Source organism: Pan paniscus, chromosome 14 (assembly GCF_029289425.2).
Source record: "Pan paniscus chromosome 14, NHGRI_mPanPan1-v2.0_pri, whole genome shotgun sequence".
Taxonomy (NCBI): domain Eukaryota; kingdom Metazoa; phylum Chordata; class Mammalia; order Primates; family Hominidae; genus Pan; species Pan paniscus.
The window spans coordinates 82615417-82642361 of NC_073263.2; the positions used below are offsets into that span (position 1 = coordinate 82615417).

The 26945-nt window shown below is 34.9% G+C and overlaps 1 long non-coding RNA gene across 1 annotated transcript in view; it reads left to right on the plus strand.

The window, feature by feature from the left end:
• Nucleotides 1–640: 640 nt before the first annotated feature.
• LOC103783906 (uncharacterized) overlaps nucleotides 641–26945 on the plus strand; it is a 39447-nt gene continuing 13142 nt past the window's right edge. Inside the window, exons 1-4 of the long non-coding RNA XR_004665965.4 lie at nucleotides 641–710; nucleotides 2854–3054; nucleotides 26270–26449; nucleotides 26566–26656. This is a non-coding gene — a long non-coding RNA (uncharacterized LOC103783906). The remainder of the gene's footprint in view (nucleotides 711–2853; nucleotides 3055–26269; nucleotides 26450–26565; nucleotides 26657–26945) is intronic.

The window sequence follows — 26945 nt, forward strand, 5'->3', positions numbered from 1 at the left end:
TCTAGTGTTTTAGTTAAAAGTGAACAATTAGCTAACATACCCCTCAAACTTATATTTATTAGATTCTCGACTGAAAATAGTTTCTAGAGTAAAGATTAGACTAAAAAAAAAAAAAGAAAGCTACTAGTAGTATAAGGTGTTAGGAAAACATATGGTTTTTATGATGCATTCTTCTTGAGCTTAAACATAGAAAAGTGTAGAATGAAAGATTAAGTCAATCTACCATGATCTCCTTTTCTATCACCTAATACATTACAGTTACTCTATCTGTGGAGTTTGCCTCAAGCTTGGAATTGCTAAACATTTATGATAATATTGCAGCTGTCATTGTCCAAAAATACATAGATATGAACATTTTTGTCACAAAATGTTGATTGTATACATTTCCCTCAAACTGATTTTTTCAATATTTTTAGTAATAATTTTAGCCAGATTAGATTAAAACACAATATAAATTACTTTTTATATATTTAAAATACTTCACCAAATATTTTATGCATTTCTATGTCCTATTTTATTAGAATTAATAATAATATAATGTATTGTCAATTTTCTCCCTAAATTGAATATATTTCTCTACAGTTTTCTCAAGAGGGATTTGCAGAGACAGGACGCTATGAAATTACCTCTCCCATGCCCTCCACAGTACTAAGACTGAGGTACCTGTCTATATCAAAAGATGAGTAGTACAATGCAGATGACTTAGCCAGGTGATTCTTTACCTTTACACCATCTCCTATTATAAGCTGAATTGTCCCCTTCCCCAAATTCATATATTGAGTTTCTAACATTCAGCTCCTCATTTAAAGACAAGATTTTTTAAAAGGTGATTAAAGTAAAATGAGGTCACTGATGTGGGCCTAATCCAATAGGACTGATATTCTTAGAAGAAAAAAGATTAAGACACAGACAGAAGAAAGACCATGTAAAGGCACAAGGAGAAGACAGCCATTTACAAGCCAAGAAGAGAGGTCTCTGAAGAAACCAACCCTGCTGGCACCTTGCTCTTGGACTTCTGGCCTCCAGATCTGTGAGGAAGTAAATTTCTGTTGTTCAAGCAACCTGAATTGGTTTACTTTCAAATGGCAGCCCCAACAAACTGATAGGTCCGCAGAGTTCTTTTTCTTTCCACGATGTAAAAAATTTTAAATTCATTTTTTTCAGAAAGCATTACTTCCACCTCAATTTTGAGTTCCAGTAAACAAAACTTAAACATCAAATGGTGATAAACAGTATAAACTTGCATCTAATACATGATAAACAAATATTAGCAATAACTTTTATTAGCTGGGCCAATGGCTTGCTCTTTCTCCGTCATTAAAGTGTCCCCAGTATATCCTCTTTTCTCCTGTTTTCTTCAAAGCCAGACAAATTGGCTCCACTTTCCAGCAAAACAGTGGGTCCATATGTCAGTAGAGTACAAAAAGAACAGAAAATTCCATACCTCTAACTATATTAATCCATAGCTACATGCAATTTGCACAATCTCAGTGTGCACATATAATAACTCATATCTTACTTGCACTTATATCTATAAATCATGGTGTCAGGGGAAGCAGACATGAGTAAACCAAAACAGATAAAGATATGTACTCACACATAAATTAAAATTCAAAAATAACTTTTTGATTAAATAGTTCATAATTTGGAAACCTCTTTACTCAGTTTTGATTGTAAAACATAGGGATATCTCAAATAAATTGAGATCTCTATCATTCTCCTATTCATTTGTCATATTTTCAAAACAAAATTATTGAACACCTAATCTCTGCTTCACATTAGTAAATAAAAATAGATAAGTCAAGGAATTAGCATTGGGTTGGTCTTAGAGAAAAGCAAAAGAAGTGTAGTACTTGGTCAGGTAACTCTCTGATGTAAAATGTATTTTCCCCCTGTGTGTTTATCTCTCTCTGTGTATGTGTATTTCCCTAACTAGTTGTAGCCATGACATTAGGTAACATGTATAAAATGCTTAGGAAAGCTCCTGGCACAAATTAAGTATTTAATAAACTAAGATAGTTAACTAATTAGCCTATTTAAATTCCAGTTTCTACATCCATGAAAAGAAGAAAAATATATTTATTTGATACGGGTGTTGTCGGGATTGAATAAGATAATGCATGTAGCCCAAATTTTACATACACAGTTTAATTAATATTAACCCCACCCCCTAAAAAACTGCATATGATATGAGCATAGGATGATTTCCACAAATTATGTTAACATTAACTGAAAATTTATTCATTTAATTCTCCTGTGCAATTGATAAACTCTGAAGTCTCAAATATACTTTGAATATAAACAACACTGATTTATCAAGCTTTCTGATTATCCTATGGGATGAGATCCATATCTAATCCTTTAGAAAAGTGAAACTTTGAAAAAGTGTCTAGTTAGTGGTGAAACGGTATTTTGACAAGACAAATTATTTCTTTTTTTGAGGTAAATTTTAATGCTGAATCAGATTTATTGCACTGATTTTTTATGAGTAAAATTATTACATTCAAACTCATGCACAGAGTATTTTACTGAATGACATTCTGTAGTAAGACCTGTTATGAATATTGCTGAGAGACAGAGTATAATTCCTACTTGAAACTTAAATTATAAAACTCTCAAGGATCTTCTCAAATAACATTGAATAAATCCATGCTGTGTCATTGGAAGGGAAATACTTCCAAAGTATGTTACACTGATTGTCACTGTTAAACATTTTTTTTATTTGTGTGTATGTGTAAGGGTTGCTTTAAAACTAATTTCAGAATAAATGAAAATCAATACAAAGAATGCTAATCATGAAGTTACTTTTACCTTAAAAGTTTTCACAGTTTTTTTTCTCTTTTTTTTTTCAAGTTGGCTGACTAGGGATGTTGGATGCCAGGTCTCCTCAGAAAGATCAAAGTTACAGGTGAATGGCCATGATTTAAATGGAAATCTGAGGGAATGAAGCAAGGACCTGTTGGAGCACCCATGGGAAGAACCTGGGGCACAAAAGAGGAAAGCAGCAAGAGACTGGCAGAGATTGTCTCCCTAGAAACATGGACCACGAAAAGGGTAAGTCATGGCTTCTCTTGTCTCCTCACCTGTGTGACAATCTGATGTTCTCTGAAGTGTTGGGGAGCCCCTCTGCCCTCACAATCCAGACAAGGATGTCAGTGGTGATTTGGGACCTTGCTAAGGACAATAAATTGGGTGGTCAGTTCATGCAGGTATGCCCATAATCCCCTCAGACCCAAATTGAAATGGCAGGTGCCACACTGGTTTTACGTGCACTGTTCTCCCAGGGGACTTCAGCCCTTAGGTCGCCACATCACCAGATACCCCACAAACATAGCCCATGACCTGCTTGGTCTTCGGCAACCATATGGTACCAGCAGATCCTTGAGGAGCTGTGGATTCCTTAAAGATCTAGCTCTCAGTGTGGGCTGCCCTTAGGTAAGAGGGGAGCACGGCCCTCCAACCTGCCCTTGGGACAAAGGAAACATGGACATGGAGTCAATTGATGAAGGGGGTGGCATTGACTGCTGGAAATAGAAAGAGAAAGAGGTTATCTCCTGTTGCCCCCATTCACTGTTGCACATACAACAGAGCGAAGGATAGGACCCATCTCCTGCTCTTTACATAAGGCAGTAGCATTCTGGCAATAAAGGGCAGACAAATCACAGAGCTGTCTGTCTTCTCTGGACCCGGGGCTTAGTCCTGAACCCTATTTTGTAGTAGCCACCAGAAGGGCATTTCTTTGGCTCTTGGCTACAGAAAGGAGGCAGAAGATAATGATTATATGAACTAAAGGTCACAAACCCTGCAGCAGGGCCCTGATATGAAAGCAGAGCATGTTCCTCCTTGCCCAGGATAAGCAGCTAGTGCAGCACCTCAACCCTGCCCCCGAGAGCTCAGCATACCCCAACATGCTGATTCCCTCCTTCTCTTATTAGGGTAGTTCCTCCCCTCAATTATCAGGGTCCTGGAGAGTGGGTGGCTCTTACTCTTAAGTGAAACTTACTGCATGGAATACTGAACTGTACCACCAAATAAAAAGCTGCTGTCTGAAGGGCCCAGTGCTAGTGAATGAGATAAGTTTTATGAGACCTGTGTACTCTCAGCCCTGTGGAAGATAGTGTATCAGCTCATATGTCCAATACATCACTACAGCGAGCAGCATCTGAGAAAACCACAACAGAGAGGGTATCCACAACCAAGAAACCTATATAGAGACTTGGCCCCCTGAAAGCACCCAAAAATGAAGCCAAATAATCATATGCAATACACATCACAGTCATATCCTCAAGGGAAAAAAGAATAAAACATAAAAATTCCATTCAAATGATAGCAAATTACACAAAAAAATAAAAGCAACTGCTGCTTCAGATGAGAAGGAATCAGTGTGAAGACACTAGCAGAACAAAAAACCTGAGTGTTGACATCTCTGAAGATGTCAACTAATTCTTCAACAAAGGATCCTAACTAAAATGAAAATTCTAAAATGACAGATACAGAATCCAATAGGAAGCACAATGAGATTCAAGAAAAAATTGAAAATCAAAGCAAAGAAACCGGAAAAATGATTCAGGATATAAAAGAAGAGATTGCTATATTTAATTGAAAAACAAGTAGAAATTCTGGAATTGGAAAATTTACTAAAGAAATTTCAAAATATAGTTGGAAGCTTTACTAATAGACTAGACCAAGCAGAAGAAAAATTTTCAGACCTTGAAGATCTGTTTTTTGAATTAACCTAGTCAGACAAAAATAAAGAAAAAAATTGTTTTTAAATAAATAAAACTTTAGAGAAGTATGGGATTACCTAAGTTGACCAAAGCTTATAAAGCATTCTTGAGAGAGAAGAAAAAGTAAGCAAATTGAAAAAATATATATTTGAGAGAAGAATTCAGGAAAATTTCCCTAGTCTTCCCAGAGAGGTAGACACCCAGATACAAGAAATTTAGAGAACACCTGTAAGATAATGTACAAGAAAAACTTCACCAAGACATATGGTCATCAGACTATTCAAAGTCAACACTAAAAAAAAATTCTTAAAGGCAGTTAGATAAAAGGGTCAAATCACCTATAAAGGTACACCCATCAAACTAACAGTGGATTTCTCAGCAGAAACCTTACATGCCAGAAGAGATTGTGAGCCTACTTTTAGCCTCCTTAAAGAAAAATAATGCCAGCCAAAATTTTATATCCTGCCAAACTAAGCTTAATAAATAAATGAGTAATCAAGTCATTCCCACACAAGGAAATGCTAAGGGCTACTGGTCCTACAAAAAATGCTTAGAGTAGTTCTAAATATGGAAGTGAAAAGATGATACTTGCTACAATAAAAGCACTCATAAATACAAAGTACACATACCCTATAAAGCAAATACACTATTGAGACTACAAAGCAACTACCTAAAAACACTATGACAGGAACAAAACCTCACATGTCAATATTAACTTTGAATGTAAATGGCCTAAATGCTCCACTTAAAAGATGTAGATTGGCAAATTGGATAAAAATAAAAACCCAACCATCTGCTGCCCTCAAAGGACCCTTAATGAATAATGACACCCACAGGCTCAAAGTAAGAGAAAAATATGTTATGCAAATGGAAAACCAAAAAGACCAGGCATTGTTATTTTTTTACTATATAAAACATACCATAAAAAATGATGAGTTCATATCCTTTGTAGGGACATGGATGAAATTGGAAACCATCATTCTCAGTAAACTATCGCAAGAACAAAAAACCAAACACCGCATATTCTCACTCATAGGTGGGAATTGAACAATGAGATCACATGGACACAGGAAGGGGAATATCATACTCTGGGGACTGTGGTGGGGAGGGGGGAGGGGGGAGGGATAGCATTGGGAGATATACCTAATGCTAGATGACGAGTTAGTGGGTGCAGCGCACCAGCATGGCACATGTATACATATGTAACTAACCTGCACAATGTGCACATGTACCCTAAAACTTAAAGTATAATAATAAAAAAAAACATACTTTAAATCAACAACAGTAAAACAAAACAAAACAAAACATAACAAAACAAATTAAAGAAGGGCATTATATAATGATAAAGGGGTTAATTCAACAAGAACATTTAACTATCTTAAATATATACACAGCCATCACCAGAGCACACAGATTTATTAAAGAAACAGTACTAGACCTAAGAAAAAGAGATAGATAGCTATATACTATAGTATGGGAATTCAACACCCCAGTGACAACACTAAACAGATCTTTGAAGTAGAAAACTAACAAAGAAACTCCGGATATAAATTAAACTCTTGAGCAAATTGACCTAATATATATCTGTAGAACATTCTAGTCACCAACTGCAGAATATACATTTTTCTCATCTGTGCATGAAACATTCTCCAAAATTGACCATATACTTGGTCACAAAGCAAGTCTGAATAAATTCAAAAGAATCAAAATCATATCAAGTATTTTCTTAGACAACCGTGTAAAAAATAGAAATCAATACAAAGAGGAACTCTCAAAACTACACAAGGACATGGAAAATAAACAGGTTGCTCCTGACTGATTTTTGGGTAAACAACAAAATTAAGGCAGAAATCAGAAAAAAAAATTGAAACAAATGAAAATATATACACAGCATATACACAGTAACCCCTGGGATACAGCAAAAGCAATGTTAAGAGGAATGTGTATAGTGCTAAATGTCTATATTAAGAAGCTGGAAAGATCTCACATTAACACAAAAAAATTAACATTGCACTTCAAGGAACTAGAGAAACAAGAACAAACCAAAGCCAAAGGTGACACAAGAAAATAAATAACAAAGATCAGGGCAGAACTTAATGAAATCGGAACCAAATAAATCGTATGATGTATCAACAAAATGTAAAGTTGGTTTTTTGAAAAGGTGATGGAATTGGGTGATCTGAAAGAGGAGATGTAGTCAGCCAACAAGAAGACCTGGGGAAGAATCTCTCAGGTAGAGGGAGAAAAATGCAAAAGTCTTGAGGTGGGCATTCATGAGTGGCTATGAAGGAAGAAACAGGAGCCAGCATGCCTAAGAAGAAATAAAATTGATGGACCACTGCCTAGATTAATGAAGAAGAAAAGAGAGAATATTTTAATAAGCTGCACCAGAAATGATACCCATGATGTTACAATTGATACCACAGGTATATATGTAAGATTATCATTGACCATTATGAACATCTCTATGTTCACTAACTAGAAAACCGGGAGAAAAAGGATAAATTGCTAGATACAACCTCCCATGATTGAATCAGGAAGAAATTTAAATCCTGAACATAACAATAATGAGCTATGAAGTTGAATCAGTAATAACAAATCTACTCACTAAAAGAGCCCTGTATTAGATAGACTCACACCTGACTTCTACCAGCTATGCAAGAAAGGTCTAGTACCCATCTTACTGCAAGGGTTCAAAAAAATTGGCAAAGAGGGACTTCCTGATACCAAAATCTGGCAAAGACCCAAGAAAAAAAGAGGAAACCTCAGGCAGAAATCCCAGATGAACAACCTCCAAAAATTTTCAGCAAAATACTAGCAAACTGAATCCAGCTGCACTCCAAAAACATAATTCATCATAATCAAGTGTGTTTTATTCTGGGGATGCAGAGGTGTTTTAATACAGATTAATAAATCTGATACACCACTAAACAGAATTAAAAACAAAAACCATATGATTATCTTAATAGACACAGAAAAAGCATTTGATAAAATCCAACATCCTTTCATGATAAAAACCTTCAACAAACTAGGCATTGAAGAAACGTAACTCAAAATAATAAAAGCTGTATATGACAAACCCACAGCCAGTATCACACTTAATGGGAAAATGTCAAAAGCATTTTCTCTAAGAATTGGAACAAGACAAAGATGTTCAGTCTCACCACTCCTAGTCAACATAATATTGGAAGTATTAACCAGAGCAATCAGGCAGGAGGTAAAAATAAAAGGCATCCAAATTGGAAAAGAGGAAGTCAAATTATCTCTGTTTACTGATGACTAGATCTACCTAGAAAACTTTACAAATTTCTCCAAAAGCCTCCCAGACCTGATGAACAATTTCAGTAAACTTTCAGAATACAAAATTAATGCACAGAAATCAGCTGTATTTATATGCACCAAAAATGCTCAAGCTGAGAACCAAATCAAGAATACAATCCCATTTAAAATAGCCACAATAAAATTACCATGCAATTCATTTAACCAAGGAGGTGAAAACCTTCTACATGGAAAGCTACAAACACTGATTTAAAAAATTGTAAATGACACAGACAAATGGAAAAACATCCCATGCTCATGGATAGGAAGAATCAATATTATTAAAATAAATATACTGTTCAAAACAATCTAAAAATTCAAAGCTATTACTATCTAATTCCAATGCCACTGTCAATTCCAAATTAGTAATGAACATAGATGCATGACTGCCCTTCTTAATCTGAGTCATTTACCAGTAATACTGTCATTCTTTTTACTTTCCCCTTAAGCATTTTTCTTAAGCTTTAAGTAAGCTAAATTAATCCTGCTTTCCCCCAAAGCCATTGTCTGCAATATACGCATGTATTTAGAATGATCATTCCAAGGAATCCCACCTGTTTTGTCTGCTAGTGACATTTTAAAACTCACTCTGAGTGTATCTTCTTGAGATTCTTTTACCCACCACAATTATTTCTCCACTCACTTGATTAAAAAAATAGAGCAAGTTAAGGGCCTTGCATTACTTAATATATTACAGGCTTCATATATAAATGCACTCCCACTATTGGATTCCTACCTCTTACTTTGTCCTCTGTACCCTTAGTATTTTGTAGAGACCCACGAAATTGTACACTTTATTATCATCACCAGAGTTTTTTTGTTTTTTTTTAATTTTTAATTTCTTTTTTGAGACAGAGTCTCACTCTGTCACCCAGGCTGGAGTGCAGTAGCGTGATCTCGGCTCACTGCAAGCTCCACCTCCTGGGTTCACTAGCCATTCTCCTGCCTCAGCCTCCCAAGTAGCTGGGACTACAGGCACCCACCACCACGCCCGGCTAATTTTTGTATTTTTAGTAGAGATGGGGTTTCAACGTGTTATCCAGGATGGTCTCGATCTCCTGACCTCATGATCCGCCTGCCTCGGCCTTCCAAAGTGCTGGGATTACAAGCGTGAGCCACCGCACCCAGCCTATCATCACCAGACTTTTAATTGTCAAAGGCAAATTGTCTAATTTGCTTGTTCCACAGCATATTAGTCCATTTTCATGCATCTGATAAAGACATACCTGAGACTGGGAAGAAAAAGAGATTTAATGGACTTACAGTTACTCATGGCTGGGGAGGCCTCATATGGTGGAAGGCAAGGAGGAGCAAGTCAGGTCTTACACGGATGGCGGCAGGCAAAGAGGGAGAGCTTGAGGAGCTCTCTTGAGACTTATTCACTATCATAAGAAAGACCCGCCCCCATGATTCAATTACCTCCCACTGGGTCCTTCCCAGTACATGTGGGAATTGTGGGAATTACAATTCAAGATGAGATTTTTGTGGAGATACAGCCAAACTATATCACTCAGTTTAGCACAAAAGAAAGTAAATAGATCCAGAAGAAAATAAGTGGCAAAATTTGTAAAGGGAAAATGCTATGCTGATAATCTATCTTTATCAACTTTATCGAATTAAATTTCTATGGAATAAATTATCCTTTCTAAGTACACAGTTTAGTGAGATTGACAAATGTGTGCAGTCATATTATCATGACCACAATCAAGATTTAGAATATTTTCATCATCTTAGAAACTTCCTTCATGCCCCTTTGCAGTCAATTATCTGCAGCCTCTTTTGATCCCAAATGCTACTTTGTTTAATGTGATTATAGTTTGGTCTTTTCTAGCATTTCATATTAAGGAGAAGATATAGTATATAGTCTTTTTGGGCTTGGCTTATTTTACTTAGCATAATGTTTTTGAGATTCATCTATGTTGTGGTGTGTATTAGTAGTTTGTTCCATGTAATTGTTGAGTAGTGTTCCTTTGTATGGATACATCAAACTTACTTATCTACTCACCAGTTTGAGGCAATTATGAATAATACTGCTTTGAAATAAAGACCAGTCTTTGTGTGGGCATATGTTTTTATTTCTCTTGAGTAGATAACTAGGAGGGAACTGTATATCAAGTATGCATTTACCTAAAAAAAAATAATAAACAAAAGAAAACATAAGAATAGTAAAAAGGTATTTTAAAAGATGCTAAACATCACCAATCATCAGGGAAATGCAACTCAAAGCCACACTGAGATATCTCATCACATGTGTTAGCATGGCTGTTATCAAAGACACAAAAGATAACAAGTGTTGAGAATGTGGAGAAAATGGTACAATGGTATACTTGTGCATCAGTGTTGGTGCATATATATTCATAATTATATCCTCCTGCTGAATTGACCCCTTCATCATTTTATAGTGACCTATTTGTCTCTTCTTATACTTTTTATCTTGAGATCTATTTTGTGTAAAATAAGCATAGCTACTCCTACTACTTTTCGTTTTCCATTGGCATGGAATGTTTCTCAATTTGTTTATTTTCAGTCTATGTATGTCTTTATAGCTGAAGTGTGGTCGTTGTAGGCAAGAGATCACTTTTCCATTTGGCCACTCAATGTCTTGTGATTTGAGAATTTAGTCAGTTTTTATTAATCGTTATTATTGATAAGTAGGGACTTATTCCTGTCGTTTTGTTATTTGTTTTCTGGTTGTTTTTTAATCTTCTCTTTCATCTTTCTTTCCTTCCTTCCTTCCTTCCTGTCTTCCTTTTATGTTTGTATTTTTTTTCCTGTCTTCCTTTTAGGGGAGGCATTTTTCTCTGCTGGTGTGTTTTAACTTCTGACTTTTTATTTTTTGTGTATCTATTGCATGTTTTTAGATTTGAAGCTTGCACTTATCTTATAGCCCTTTATTTTAAAATGAGGCAACTTAATAGTGATTACACAAATTACCATATAAGCAAAGAGAAAACTAATAAAACCTCTACACTTTAAGTTTGTCTCCTCACTTTTTATATTTTTGTTGTTTTTATTTATATCTTACTATGCTGTCTATGCATTGGAAATTGTAGTTATTATTTTTAATCAATTCATCTTTTCATCTTTCTACTTAAGATAGGAGTAATTTATACACCACACTTACATCTTTATAATATTTTGTGTTTTCTGTATACTCACTATTCACAGATAGTTTTGCACCTTCAGAAGATTTCTTATTGCTCATTCACATCTTTTTCTTCGGATTGAAGAAGTCTCTTTAGCATATTTTTGTAGGACAGATCTGGTGTTGATCAAATCTCTTAGATTTTATTTGTTTTGTAAAGTGTTTATTTCACCTTCATGTTTTAAGGATATTTTTCCCAGATATACAAATTCTAGGGTAACCATTTTTTCCTTCAGAACTTTATGTCATTACTCTCTCTCCTGGCCTGTAAGGTTTTCACTGAAAAGTCTGCTGTAAGTTGTATTGAAGCCCCATTTTATGTTATTTATTTCTTTTCTCTTGCTGCTTTGAGGATCCATCCTTCATCCTTTGGGGATTTGATTATTAAATGCCTTCAGGTAGTTTTCTTTGTGTTAAATTTGCTAGGTGTTCTTTAACCTTCCTGTACTTGAACACTGTTATTTTTCTCTAGGTTTGAGAAGTTCTCTGTTATTGTCCTTTTGAATATAAGTTTTAGCTCTCTCTACCTCCTCTTTAAGGCCAATAACTCTTAAATTTGCCCCTTTGAGGCTATTTTCTAGATCTTCAAGGTGTGCTTTATTCCATTGTATTATTTTTTGTTTTGTCTTCTCCAACTGTGTATTTTCATATAGTGTATCTTGAAGATCACTTATTTCTTCTGCTTGATCAATTTTGCTATTAAGAGAATCTGATGCATTCTTCAGCATGTCAGTTGCATTTTCTTTCTCTTTTAAGTTTTTTTCTTTGAGAAATGGTCTTACTATCTCACCCAGGCTGGAGTGCAGTGGCATGATCATGGCTTATTGCAGCCTCTACCTCCCAGGCTCAAGTGATCCTCCCAGCTCAGCCTCCCAAGTAGCTGGGACTGCAGGCATGTACCACCACACTTGGCTAATTTTTTATATTTTTTTTGTAGAGATAGAGCTTCACCATGTTGCCCAGGTTGTTCTCAGACTTCTGTGCTCAAGCAATTCATCTGCCTTGGGCTTCCAAAGTGTTGGGATTGTAGGCATGAGGCACTGTGCCTGGCCATCGATTGCATTTTCAACTCCAGAATTTTTGTTTGGTTCTTTCTAATTATTTCAGTCTCTTTATAAAATTTTTCTAATAGAATTCTGAATTCCTTCTCTGTGTTATCTTGAATTTCTTTGAGCTTCCTCAGCACACCTATTTTGAATTCTCTCTCTGAAAGGTCACACATTTCTGCTTCTCCAGGATTGGTCCCTCGTGCCTTATTTACTTCATTTGGTGAGGTCATGTTTTCCTGGATAGTCTTGATGTTTGTGGATGTTCGTTGGTGTGTGGGCATTGAAAAGCTAGGTATTTATTGTAGTCTTTGCAGTCTGGGCTTGTTTGTACCCATTCTTCTTGGGAAGGCTTCCCAGGTATTTGAAGGAACTTGGGGGTTGTGATCTCAGTTTTTGGTCACTGCAGCCTTATCTGCATTAAGGGATACCCCACAGTAGGCAATGCTGTGGTTCTTGGGGATTGTAGAGGTATTGCCTTGGTGGTCTTGGATAAAATCCAGAAGAATTCCCTGGATTACCAGACAGAGACTCTTGTTCTCTTTCCTACTTCCTTCCAAACAGAGTTTCTGTGAGCTGAGCTGCCTGGAGATGCCGGAGGGTTGACACAACCACCCCAGTGGTCACCACCACTGGGGCTGCACTCGGTCAGACCTGAAGCACGCACAGAACTGGATCTCACCCCAAGCTCACTGTAACTATTACCTGGCCACCGCCTATGTTTGCTTAAGATCCTAGGGCTATATAATCAGCAGGCTCTATCATTAGCCAGTCTTGTTCTCTTCTTTTGAAGAGAGGGGTCTACAGGCAGGTCCAGAGATGCTCTCTGGGAGCCAGGATCTGGAGTCAGAAACCTTAGAAATCTACCTGGTACTCTATTCTAGTGCATCTGAGCTGGCACCAAAACAACAAGACAAAGTCCTTCCCACTCTCCCATCTCCTTTCCCCAGGCAGAGGAGTGTTTTCCATGTCCAACCACCACAGGCCTTTGTGGAGTCCTGCCAGGGTATTGTCAGTGTTCACGTAAGGCCCAAAGACTCTTTAGTCAGCTTGTAGTCAGCAAGTGATAAATCCTGCTAGGACTGTGTTCTTCCCATCAGGGCAGTGGGTTCCCTTCTGGCCCAAGGTGTATCTAAAAATACTGTCCAGAAGCTAGGGGCTGGGATGTGGGCCTCGCAACTCTGCTTTGTACCCTATTCTAGTGTGGCTGAACTGGTATTCAAGCGGCAAAACAAAATCCTCCTTAATTTTATCTCACCTTTCCTCAAGCAGAAGGAAGGACTCTCCTTTGGAGCTGTAGGCTGTGGTGCCTTGGGTTGAGGAAGGGGTGGTACAAGCACTCCCCTGGCCACCCTTGCTGTGTCTCACTAGATCATGTGACTCCCAAGTCCACTGGCTTCAAGCACAGCACAGCACTAGGACATGCCTAGGAGTTGCAGTCCCTGTGGCCTAGACTCCCTTTCAAGTTTATTTAGAGCCCAGATTAATTTAGCCCATGGTGGCCAGCATTGCTGATACTTAAGTTCTGACTACTGGGATGAGCAATTCTCCTCTTGATAGGGCTGTTCTAAATGTTCCCTCCATGGGCATCAGCTGAGTTCTGCCCGGCACTGTGGGCCTCTGTATTGGCAGCACTGTATTCCCACGCAAAGTCCCACAAGTGCACAGAATTTCTGTCCGCACCATGTGGCCACTGCCTAGGGATGGGGAAAGGGTGATGTCAGCAATTCAAGACTGTCTTTCCTACCCTTTTCAGTACCTCTTTAAGCAATATGAAGTTACACCCAGGTGCTGTGATTGCTTACCTGATTTTTGGTTCTCATGAAGGTGTTTTCTTGTGTAGATAGATGTTAAATTTGGTGTTCTTGTGGGGAGGACAATTGATGGAGGCTTCTATTCAGCCATTGCATTAGTCTGTTCCCACACTGCTATAAAGACATACCTGAGACTAAGTAATTTATAAAGAAAAGAGATTTAGTTGACTCACAGTTCTGCATTGCTGGGGAGGCCTCAGGAAGCTTACAATCATGGTGGAAGGCGAAGGGGAAGCAAGAGAGTGAAGGGGGAAGTGCTTCACTTTTAAAGTATCAGATCTTGTCAGAACTCACTCACTATCATGAGAACAGCAAGAGGGAAATCTGCCCTTGTGATCCAATCACCTCCCACCATGCCCTTCCTATAACATATGGGGATTACAATTTGAGATGAGATTTGGATGGGGACACAGGGCCAAACCATATCAATCATCTCATTCTGCCTCTTGCCTCCACTTCTTACTTTTCAAATTTGCTCTCTTTGTTTTCTGAAACCACATTATCTGGGTTTCTTTCTGATCTCCTGGGCCCTTCTTAGTCTTCTTTAATGCATTTTGTTCTTTTTTCTGAATTACAATGTTGGGGTATCCTTAAGTTCAGTCTTAATCTCTGCCTCTCTATCCACATTCCTTCACTATCAGAAAATAACTAAGTTATTTGTACATTGTACAGTGTACAAACATTTGTACATTGACAACTCACACATTTCTGCAGCCAGATCTGACTCATAATTTAAGTGGCAGATATTTTTAGCACTCTCTTGATATAACCACTCAAATAACCGCTCTGTATCTCAAACTTTACATATTCAAAGAAAAATTTTGGTTTCTACTTTTGTAATGCTGTTATTTTCCCAAGGTTGTCCCCCCAATAATTACATAATACTTTACTACATATTAGATCAAAAATTTATTAATTATCCCTGATATTTTTTCACCTTCACCTCTCTCACAGATTGAATTCATTAGCAATTCCTAGAAGCTTAAAATCCAGAAAACATGCTAAATTCATGCACTTCTGTTCATTTCATACCACTGTCCTTGTTTATATCATTTTCAAAGTACTTCACCTGCTACATAAACTACTTCAATGCCTTCTAACAGATCTGACTGTTCCCACTTCTACCATCCTAATCTATTTATTCTTCATTCAGAGACGTCATTATTTTCTAAAGTATCATAATTATTTCATAATTACCCCCAATTAATTTGAGAAACTTCGAAGAAAAAATAACTTGAATTATGTATTATTTTCCTATTTAAGTTTTCCAATTCCAATGAATCTCAACAAGAAAAGTCAGTAATAAAATACTTGTCCTATAATAGGCAATCTAAAAAATTAATTATAAAATAATGTCAAGTTGATGCATTCCTGTCAAAGAAGACTATAAGGAAATATTTGGAAATTCATATTCTATTAAGCTATTTTATTAAGTATAGCATATAATGTTATTTTCTTTTGATTTGTGATGACAATATTTGAACACTAGAAATCATGATTCAGTTGAAAATTTTCTTTTCAATAAATACTTATCCATGTATTGCCCAAAATGTTATAGCATGACTTTGACAAAAATCCCTTGGGAACATATCATATATATATATATATATATATATATATATATATATATATATATATATATATAAAACTCACTTTTCCACAGATAAAACAATTATATAAAAACAATTGTTTTTATTTTAATGGTAAGGTTTATTAGAGTTAGAATTTTTATATTACCATGGTGTGAAAATGTTGTTTTTACTTTAACCAAAATGTCAGAGTGTTTCATGAAATCGAACCAATAATGTGTGAACTGTGATAGCTATGGAAAACTAGTTCTTGGGCTGCTAAGGACCATTCTTCTGTCCTTTCAAAAAGGTAAACTACTTCATTGTATACGCCAGGTTTTTATCAAAATTCTTTGCTCCATTTATAACTTTAGCAGAATTATATTTAGAAGGGTATTTTGCCTGAATCTTACCTTCATCTCTAGAAAAATCAGCACATGGGTGCTCATGTGCTCTGCCTGTTTTTTAGAGATAATAAATGTGAGGTGCAACAACTTGCCCCTAAAATTAGAAAGCACACTCCAGACCACTGGACCACAAGCATCTTCGTGGATGTAAAAGAACTTGACTCTTCACCAGTTTTCATCTCCTCTCTGGGAAACATTTGCCTAAACAGAGCCTCCAGGATACTTGTTACTTCCAGCCCAATATAATTACAATTAGTAAAGTATCACCAATTCAACAGTACAATATTCTGTGGAATGCAAGATAATAATGTGCCCAGCAGACTAATTTATGGTAAAGAGCAGGAGAATAAATATTGTCCTGGGGCAATACAGAGAATGTGCATTGCCTGTAAAGACAAACAGGTTTTTATTGTTTTTATTGATGGGGACTGAAGAGAATACATGTGTTAGATCAATAACGACATTACAAATGATAAAGGCTGTGTTGATCTGCTCTGGTAAACACACAACATCCAGCATGGTGGTTTAGGATTATTATAGCCCATTGTCATCTGCCACAATCCATCTGGTTTTCAAAAGAGAGGCGAGACAACCTATTTTTTAAGTCTTAATAAGTTAAGTTGCATTAACTTCTGCAACTCTTTCCAGAATGTGATTTTTTTAAAAATTACTATTTATTCTAGTGGTACAATCCTTCTTGGAACCATTTGTAATTAGGTTCCTTTATAGCCCTGTCGGATCCTGGACTAAATTTTCAGTGCAGTCTTTTCTGTGGCTATAAGAGACAATATATTAGAGTCTGCCCCTAAAATCCATGGATAAGAACTATTGACTTTTCACAGTATGAAATGAGTTGCCCAGTGGCTTTTCTAAGCCCACCTTCACATTTTGCAAAAATTTCAATGTCATTTCAATTGTCATTGCATTTCAATTCGAAACTAGTGACTTTTCACAGTATGAAATGAGTTGCCCAGTGGCTTTTCCAAGCCGACCTTGTCGTTTTGCAAAAATTTCAACGTCGTTTACAGAAGCCAACCATCTCTAAAATCCATATAGTTATCATTGCCATCACACAAGTCAACTGCAACAACCACTGCTCTTTCCAACACTTCAGCTTCTGCCTGCACCCTCTCCCAATTAAACATGTTAAAGCCTCAGTAGCTTTATTGCCACTTTATGACAGAGATTATCACCATCTCACCTCTAAAAGCCAATGGTGTCCACATTACCATCAGTCCATTGAATTATTCCACTCTAAAGTCCTATTGAAAGTAACTATTGTTAAAGGTGAATTTATTAACAACTGTCCTAACTGGTGTTGTTAGAAAGAAAAACGTATTTTCTCCTACACCCATTGGCCAAACTTACTCCTTTGAAGCACTAACTGTACATTAGGGTGCTGAATAGAACCAGGGAATTTTAGAGCTTAGGAGGCAGAAGATATGACATGTGCAAGGCAAGGAACTGTGGGGTTTATACACATAGGTGGAGATCACCTAGAGTTGAAATATATATCAGTTACTGAAGTGAAAACAAAATTACTGAGGATCTCACAGACAGAAGCCGAGAGATTCTGAGGTGGCCCAGTAAAAGTTTTCTGATACATATACTACTCAACAGATTTTAAAATCTCAATCAATCACAATCAAGATAAGTGAAAAGCAATATACATTTGGAAATAGTAAAGTAAAAAAGCACAGATAAAAAAGAAAAGATCATAAAGACACCCTGAGAGATAAGGCTGACTACCAAAGAAGGAACAGCCATTAAAAGGACAATTCCATTTCATGGCAGCATAAAATGCCAAATGAGAATGAAATATCATCTTCCATATTTTTAGAGAAAATAAACTGCCCAGCTTTAATTTTAGATATATAAAAGATCTTTTAAGAATGAAAAATACTTTTAGATCAAGCTTAGGGTATTTGCATTATGGTATCTTCAAAAAGGAAATTCTAAGAGATGCTATTTCAGAACACAGAGAAGTATTTTAAAATGGAAGATTTTAGATAGACTAGGAATAGAGAGAACAAAAATATAAATGTGTTCAAGAATCCAAAGAAATATTGAGGGTAACATAAAATTAGATTGTCGTATGTAAATTGAAAAGCAAAACTAAAATATAAAGCAACAATAGCATATCAGAAGGGGTTGAAAGACAATGTCCTTGTATTATTATATAAAGACAAAAGTCCTATTATTTTACAGATATTGATTAGTTTTAGGCCTAAGTTACTAATAATTACTAAGTTAATTATTTATACTGCAGTTCTTGAGATAACCATTCAAACTAGAAAAATTGTTCATTATTCCAAACCAGGAGAAAAATATTAAAATAAAATTAGTTCAAAAGAATGAAAAAAAAGAAAAAGAAATGGGAAAATAGAACATGTAAATGAGTTAATAGGTATAAACTCAAATATGTAAAACAATATGATAATTATCAGTAACACAACTAGTATTTCTAGCAAACATATATATAGTCTTCTTCCAAGCAGGGCTTAGACACTCCCTTTGGAGACTGATACTAAATTTCATGTGTAAGTTACATTTAAAACTCAATTGTCTTCCAGTGTTACATAGCAAAATCACTTTTGCCAACAAACACATTCAGTGCTTTAATCTACAGCTGCCTTTCAGTTACATCCATGAAAAAATATATATCTTTAAAAGTGAGTGTTTGCCAAACTTGTATATTGAAAATCATACTATACTCTAAATTCAGGATGGTTATTAGACAAAAATAACACACATATGGATATGCAAGAACTGGAAGTTAAGCATGCATTTAGTTCAATGGTCTAAATAATAATTTTATCACATACTTGGAATAAAGTAATCTCATACTGTCTGAAGGAAGAGCAAACTGGTAATATCTTCCAGAAGGTGATCAGAAAATGGTATAAAAGCCTTTAAAATGTTCATGCCCTTTGACTTTGCAATCCTTTTATTGGGATTCTACCCCAATATGATAGAGTTACAAACAAACATTTGTAAAGAATACTATATTGTAATATTCAAGAAATTTTGAAAACTAATCATTCATAAATATCTTACACAAGTTGTATTACATAAGCACCATTAAAAGCATGTAAAATTATATCACATTTTAAAAATATTTAACTATTTAAGTTATAAAACATGCTCCAGTGAAGCACCCAGATATATAAAGCAAATATTATTAGAGCTAAAGAGAGGGATAGGCCCCGATACACTGTTTATTGGAGACTTCAACCCTCCACTTTCAGCTATGCAAAGATCTTCCAGACAGAAAATCAACAAAGAAACATTGGACTTAACCTGCACTATAGGCCAAATGGATCTAATAGGTATTTAAATAAGATTTCATCCAACAGCTACAAAGTATACAATGTTTTCCTCATCACATGTATCATCCCTAAGTATAGGTGTTAAGATGTTAGGTCATTAAACAAGTCTTAAAACATTCAAAAAAAAAAAAAAAACAGAAATAGCATCAAGCATCTTCTCTGACCCCAATGGAATAAAACTAGAAATTAATTACAAGAGGAATTTTGGAAACTATAAAAATACATGGAAATCAAACAATATGCTTCCGAATAACCAGTGGGTCAATGAAGAAATCAAGAAACAAATTGAAAAAAATTATTGCAACAAATAGTAATGAAAACATACTAAAACCTTTGAATTTCTGTAGTTTCAGTTGTAATGGGATATGGCAAAAGCAAAACTAAGAGGAAACTTTATAGCTGTAAGTGTCTACATCAAAAAAGAGAAAAAGCATCAAATAAACAATCCAATGGTGCATCTTAAAGAACTACAAAAGCAACAACGAACCAGCCCAAAATTAGTAGAAGGAAAGAAATAATAAAGATCAGAGCAGAAATAAATGAATTTGAAATGAATAAGACAATGCAAAAGATTGATGGCATAAAAAGTTGGTTTTTTGAAAAGATAAACAAAATTGAAAAACCTTTAGCTAGACTAAGAAAAAAAAGAGAGAAAATACAAAGAAATAAAATTAGAAATGAAAAAGGAGACATTACAACTGATACTACAGGAAATCAAAGCATCATTATGGCTACTATGAGTAACTATATGTCAATAAATTGGAAAATCTAGAAGAAATGGACAGGTTCTTAGATACATACTACTTATAAAGATTGAACAAGGAAGAAATTGAAAACCTGAATAGACCAGTAACAAGTAATGAGATGGAAGCTGTAATAAAAATTCTCCTAGTAAGGAAAAGCCTGGGATCTGATGTCTTCACAGCTGAATTCTAGCAAACATTTGAAGAACTAATACCAATCCTACTCAAGTTACTCTGAAAGATAGAGGAGGAAGAAATACTTACAAACTCATGCTACCAGGCCAGTATTACCCTGCTACCAAAAACCAGACAAAGACACTTCATAAAAAAGAAAACTACAGGAAAATATCTCTGATGAATATTGATGTAAAAATGTTCAACAAAATATTAACAAAGTAAATTCAATAATGCATTGCAAAGATCATTTATCATGACCAAGTGGGATTTTCCCTGGAATGCCAACATGGTTCAACATACACAAATCAATCAATATTCTACATCATATCAACAGAAAGAATGATAACAATCATGCGATCATTTCAGTTGATGCTAAAAAAGCATCTAATAAAATTCAACATTTTCTTCTTAGTAGAATAAAAGGTCAGAGTATGATAAAAATCCTCAAAAAAATTGGGTATAGGAGGAACATACCTCAAAATAATAAAAGCCATATATTACAGATCACAACTAGTATTATGCTGAATGAGGAAAAACTGAGAGTCTTTCACTTAAGATCTGGAAAACAACAAGGATACCCACTTTCACCACTGTTATTTCACATAGTACTGGAAGTTCTAGCTAGAGCAGTCGGACAAAAGAAAGAAATAAAGGACATGCAAAATGGATGGAAGATATCAAATTATCCTTGTTTGCAGATGATATAACCTTATATTTGAAAAAACGTAAAGACTTCACACAAAATCTATTAGAACAGAAAAACAAATGCAATAAAGTTGCAGGATGAAAAACTAGCATGCAATAATTCAGAAATTCTATATGCCAATAGTGAGCAATTTGAAAAAGAAATAAAGTAATCCCATTTACAATAACCACAAATAAAATTTAATACCTAGGAATTAATTTAATCAAACACATAAAAGCTCTCTATAATGAAAACTATAAAACACTGATGAAATACATTGAAGAGGATCCCCCAAAACTGATAAATTTTATATGTTCATGGATTGGAAGAATCAATATTATTAAAACGTCCATACTACCCAAAGCAATCTACAGATTCAATGCTATCCCTGTCAAAATACCAATTACATTCTTCAAAGGAATGGAAAAAAAATTCCTAAAATTTATATAGCCAAAGCTATTTTGAGGGGAAAAAAAACCTGGAGGAATCACATTACCTGACTTCAAATTATACTACAGAGCTATAGTAATCAAAACAGCATGGTACTGGCATAAAAAGAAACACATAGGCTGATGAAAGAGAATAGAGAACCCAGAAACAAATCCACACACTCACAGTAAACTCATTTTTGACAAAGATGCCGAGAACCTATGCTGAAGAAAATACAGCCTCTTCATTAAATGGTGCTGGGAAAACTGGATATGAATATGCAGAAGAATGAAACTAGATCCTTATCTCTTGCCATATACAAAAGTGAAATTAAAATGGATTAAAGACTTAAATTTAAAACCTCAAACTTTGAAACTACTACAAGAAAATATTGGGGACAATCCCTAAGACATTGGTCTGAGCAAAATTTCTTGAGTAATACCTCACAAGCACAGGCAATCAAAGCAAAAATTGACAAATGGTATTACATCAAGTTAAAATGCTTTTGCATAGCAGAGGAAACAATCAACAAAGTGAAGAGACAACAGACAGAATGGGAGATATGTTTGCAAACCACCCATCTCACAAGTGATTAAGAACCAGATATATAAGGAGTTCAAACAATTCCATAGGAAAAAGGTACTAATTAGATTTTAAAAAGGGGCAAAAGAATTGAATGGACATTTCTCAAAGGAAGACATACAAATTGCAAACAGGCATATGAAGAGATATTTAACATCATTAATAATCAAAGAAAAGCCAATCAAAACTACGATGAGATATATTTTCTCCCCAATTAAAATGGCTTATATCCAAAAGGCAGGCAATAACAAACGCTGGCAAAAATGTGAAGAAAAGTGAATCTTTGTACACTGTTGGTGGAAATGTAAGTTAGTATAACCACTATGGAGAACAGTTTGGGGATTACTGAAAAAACTAAAAATAGAGCTAGCATATGATCAGCAATCCCACTGCTGAGTATATACCTAAAGAAAGAAAATCAGTTGATTGAAGAGATATCTGCATTCCCTTGTTTGTTGCAATAGTGTTCACAATAGCTAAGATTTGGAAGCAACCTAAACGTCCATCAACAGATTAATGGATAATGAAAATGTGGTACATATACACAATGGAGCACTATTCAGCCATTAAAAAAAAAAAAAGAACGAGATTTGTCATTTGCAACAACATGAATGGAACTGGAGGTCATTGTGTTAAGTGAAAGAAGCCAGGCACAGAAAGACAATCTTCACATGTTCTCATTGATTTGTGGGAGCTAAAAATTAAAACAGTTGAACTCATCAAGATAGAGAGTGGAAGGATGGTTACCAGAGGCTGGGAACAGAGGGACAAGGGGGTGAGGATGGTTAATGGGTACAAGAAAATAGTTAGAAAGGATGAATAACACTTTGTATTTACTAGTACAACATTGTTACTGTAGTCAATAATAATTTTATTGTATATTTTAAAATAATTAAAATAGTATAATTGGATTATTTGTAACACAAAGGATAAATGCTTGAGGTAATCGATATCCCATTTATCCAGATGTGATTATTATGCATTACATGTCTGTATCAAAATATCTTATGTACCCCATAAGTATATATGCTTATTATGTACACATAAAAATTAAAAATAATAAAATAGATAAAAATATTTAAAAAATGAAATTCATTTTGGAAAGGAAGAGGTAATGATTTATCTCTACTCATAGATAAGATGACCTTCTATATATAAAATCCTAAGAAATACACACACAAGCATAAGCAAACACACCCCCACAGCTGATTATGTCTAATATGTCTAATAAATTCAGTAAGGCTGCAGAATACATAATTAGCATACAAAAAACAATAATAATTCCCTATACTAACAGTGAAGAATATAAAAATTATGTGAAGAAAACAATTCCATTTCCCATGGCATCAAAAAATAAATAAAACAAAGAAATAGATTTAGCAAAAGAAATTGAAGGCTTGTGCAATGAAAATTACAAAATATTGTTGAAGGTGAGAAAATATCTAAACAAACATAAAGCAATTCCGTGTTCAGTGATTGGTCAACTTAATATCATTAAAATTGAAATACTCCACAAACTAATCATATTGTGGATTCAAACAATCCCAAACAAATTCTCATTTTTTTATGTCTGTGGAATGTTAGAAGCTAATACCAAATTTTGTATGGAAATGTAAAGGATGCAGAATATTTTAAACAATCTTTAAAATTAGAACAAAATTAGAAGACATATTTCTCCTAATGTCATAACTTAGGAAAACATTTTCAGTAATAAGGACAGTATGGTACTAGAGTAGAAGAGATATTTACACCAATGGAAAAGAAGTGGCATCAAAAAATAAACACTTATGTTCACAATAAAGGTATTTTTGACAAGGGTACAAAGGCAACTCAAGTGGGAGAGTAATAGTCTTTTAACCATATGGCTGAAATAATTGGTTATCCATGAAAAAAAAATGAAGTTGAACTCCTACCTCGCACTATATATAAAAATGAACTTAAAACTGACCGTTGACCTAAATGTGAGCGCTAAAACTATACAAATTAAAACAAAACATAGGAGTAAATCTGTGAGGTTGGGTTAGACAATGATTTTCTATATATGACACCAAAAGTACAAGTAACCAAAGACAATATATAAATACTTTGGATTTCATCACAATCATTTGCAACAACATGGAAAAACATGGAAGACATTATGCTAATTGAACTAAGCTAGGCACAGATTGACAAATTCCACACGAGCTCATTTAAATGTGGAATCTAAAAATGTTGATGTCATAGAAGTAGAGAGTAAAACCGTGGTTACTAGAGGTTGAGGTTGTTGGCAGGGATTGAGTGACTAGGAGATGTAGATCCCCGGATACATAATTACAGTTAGAAGAAATAAGTTCAAGAGATGTGTTGCACAAGGTGGCTGTATGGTGACTAAAATTAATGATGATATATTGTGTTCTTGAAAAATGCATAGACAGTGGATGTTAAGCATTATTATCCCCAAACTATAACTATTTGAGGCAATACATTATTAATTAGCTAGATTAAACTATTACATAATATATACATACTTTAAACTATCATGTTGTACATGACAAATACATAACAAAATTTTGCATTTTAAGAACACCATCTGGAAAGTGAAAAGACTGCCCACTTATAATCCCAAAATAGAAATGACTTAAATATGCATCAACTGAAGAAAGGATTAACATATGTTGCATATCCATATATACTGTAGTATACCACAAATGTTATTTGGATATGAAAAGGAATGAAATACTGATACCTATGACAACACGGTTGTACCTAAAGAACATTATGCTAAGTAAAAGAAACCAATCACAAAAGACCACATGATACCATTTATAGTAAAATCTAGAATAGGCTAATCCATCAAAATAGAAAGTACACTATTGGCTGCCTATGACTGGAGAAGTGGGGATTGAGGAGTAATTCATAATGAGTATGGGGTTTCCTTCTGTAGTGATGAAAATATACTAAAATTAGGTAGTGATGATGTTTGTATAACTGAATATACTAAAAAAAGATGAAATGTATACTTTAAACAGATGAATACAAAAGACAAAAGAATTACTAATGGTAATATTCCTGTTTATCTGTGCTTGAAATTAATATAAGCTGAATATTTCAATTTTATGGTAATAAATTTCTATCTTATTTAAGGCGGTTTTGATCAAATTTTCCGTAATTTGCAAAAAAGTGTCCTAAGTTTTTTTGTGCTGCTCATAGACATAAAGGCAGAAACAATAGATACTAGGGGCTTCAAAAAGGAAGAGAGAGGGAGGGGGGCAAGTGTTGAAAACCTACCTACTGGATCCAATGTTCACTATTTGGGCGGCAGGTTCAGTAGAAGCCCAAATCCCAGCATTACACATTATACCTTTGTAACAAACCTGCACATGTGCTCCATGAATCTATAAGTTTAAAAATGTTTTATGTACTGCATACCTAACTTATATAAAGGTAGTTAGGTAATGCCCCAAGAACAAATATCAGAAGGAAACTAAAAATAAAGTTAAGCCATGCTGGTTTTTAATCCCAATGTTAGCTCCAATTAAGTTTGATAAATTTTTTTAGACAACTGAAACAAGGTACATCAAACTAGATTTTTTTTTTTTAGCATTTGTGGACCGTTTTTTTTTCGAAATGCAGTAGCAAAAAAAGAAACAAACAATCCCAAACATCCCTACAGCTTTCATTTATAGGAAAAAAATGCCATTAGTTTTTGCAATACACTGTATAAAGATCAACTTACTTTCATGAATGCGTTGGTAAGGCTGAAATTATATTTTCATTAATAGAGTTCTAGGCCTGAAGATTTAATATATGCAAGAGAACAGCAATTTTCAATAGCATATCCCTTAAAATTATTGTCACGTTAATGGCTTGAGCTAAACAGAATTATTTAAGTTATAAAAGGCTATTTAGATCATTGATTCAATTAGGGCAATTCACCATGTTGTCATTTTTTTATGAACTCTTCAGTATACTTGTCACACAAGGTGAACCAATACAGTAAATGAATCATGCCAAAAATCTCTATATTAGACAAGTTTCATTATCTGGGACAGAGCAGTTATTTAAATATCATTAAAACAGGCTTAAAAGAGGACTAAAAGTGAGTAAAAAGCTGAAATAGAGCAACACAGAGAGAGAAATAGTGATTTAGTGATTTTAATAACTATAAAATATTTCTTCCTTTGATTTGCTTGGAGAAGAAGTGATAACATATCTTTCTTCATCTATTGGACTTAAAACATAACTTTGATCATAAAGCTATGGGACTTGATAATCTTTTCCGGTATACTACTTTTTTGATATTCTTTATACATTCTACAGGTGGGGAGGAGAAAACTCTGTGCTAAATATTACTCCTGGAAAAGTGCATTTGCTTCGGAGAAATCTTTATAATGGGTCTCTAACAGGAAGGAACAATAGCATCTTCTATGTGCCGAGGTAGCACAATAATGAACTCTGTTCAAGTGGATCAAAAGCCATCAAGGTCAAAATTAGGCACAGGTGAGGCAGGAGTTTTCTGATAGAATTGTATATTAGTCCATTCTCACATTGCTGTAAGTACTTGGGACTGGGTAATTTATAAAGAACAGAAGTTTAATTGGCTCATGTTTCCACAGGCTGTACAGGAAGTGTGATTCTGGCATCTGTTTGGTTTCTGGGAAGGCCTCAGGAAACTTAAAGTCATGGAAGAAGGGGAAAGGAGAGCAGGTGCGTCTTACATGACCAAAGCAGGAAGAAGAGAGAGAAGTGTGGAGGCGCTACACACTTTTAAACAGCCAGATCTTGTGAGAAATCTGTCAGAAGAACAGCACTAGGGGAATGGTGCTAAACCATTCTTGGGGACTCCATCCCCGTGATACAATCACCTCCCAACAGGCCCCACCTCCAACACTGAGAATTACAACTCAACATGAGATTTGGATGGGGACACAGATCCAAACCATATCAAATTTTCACACCTTTCAGTACAGCTTTATATTTTTTAAGGATATTTAAG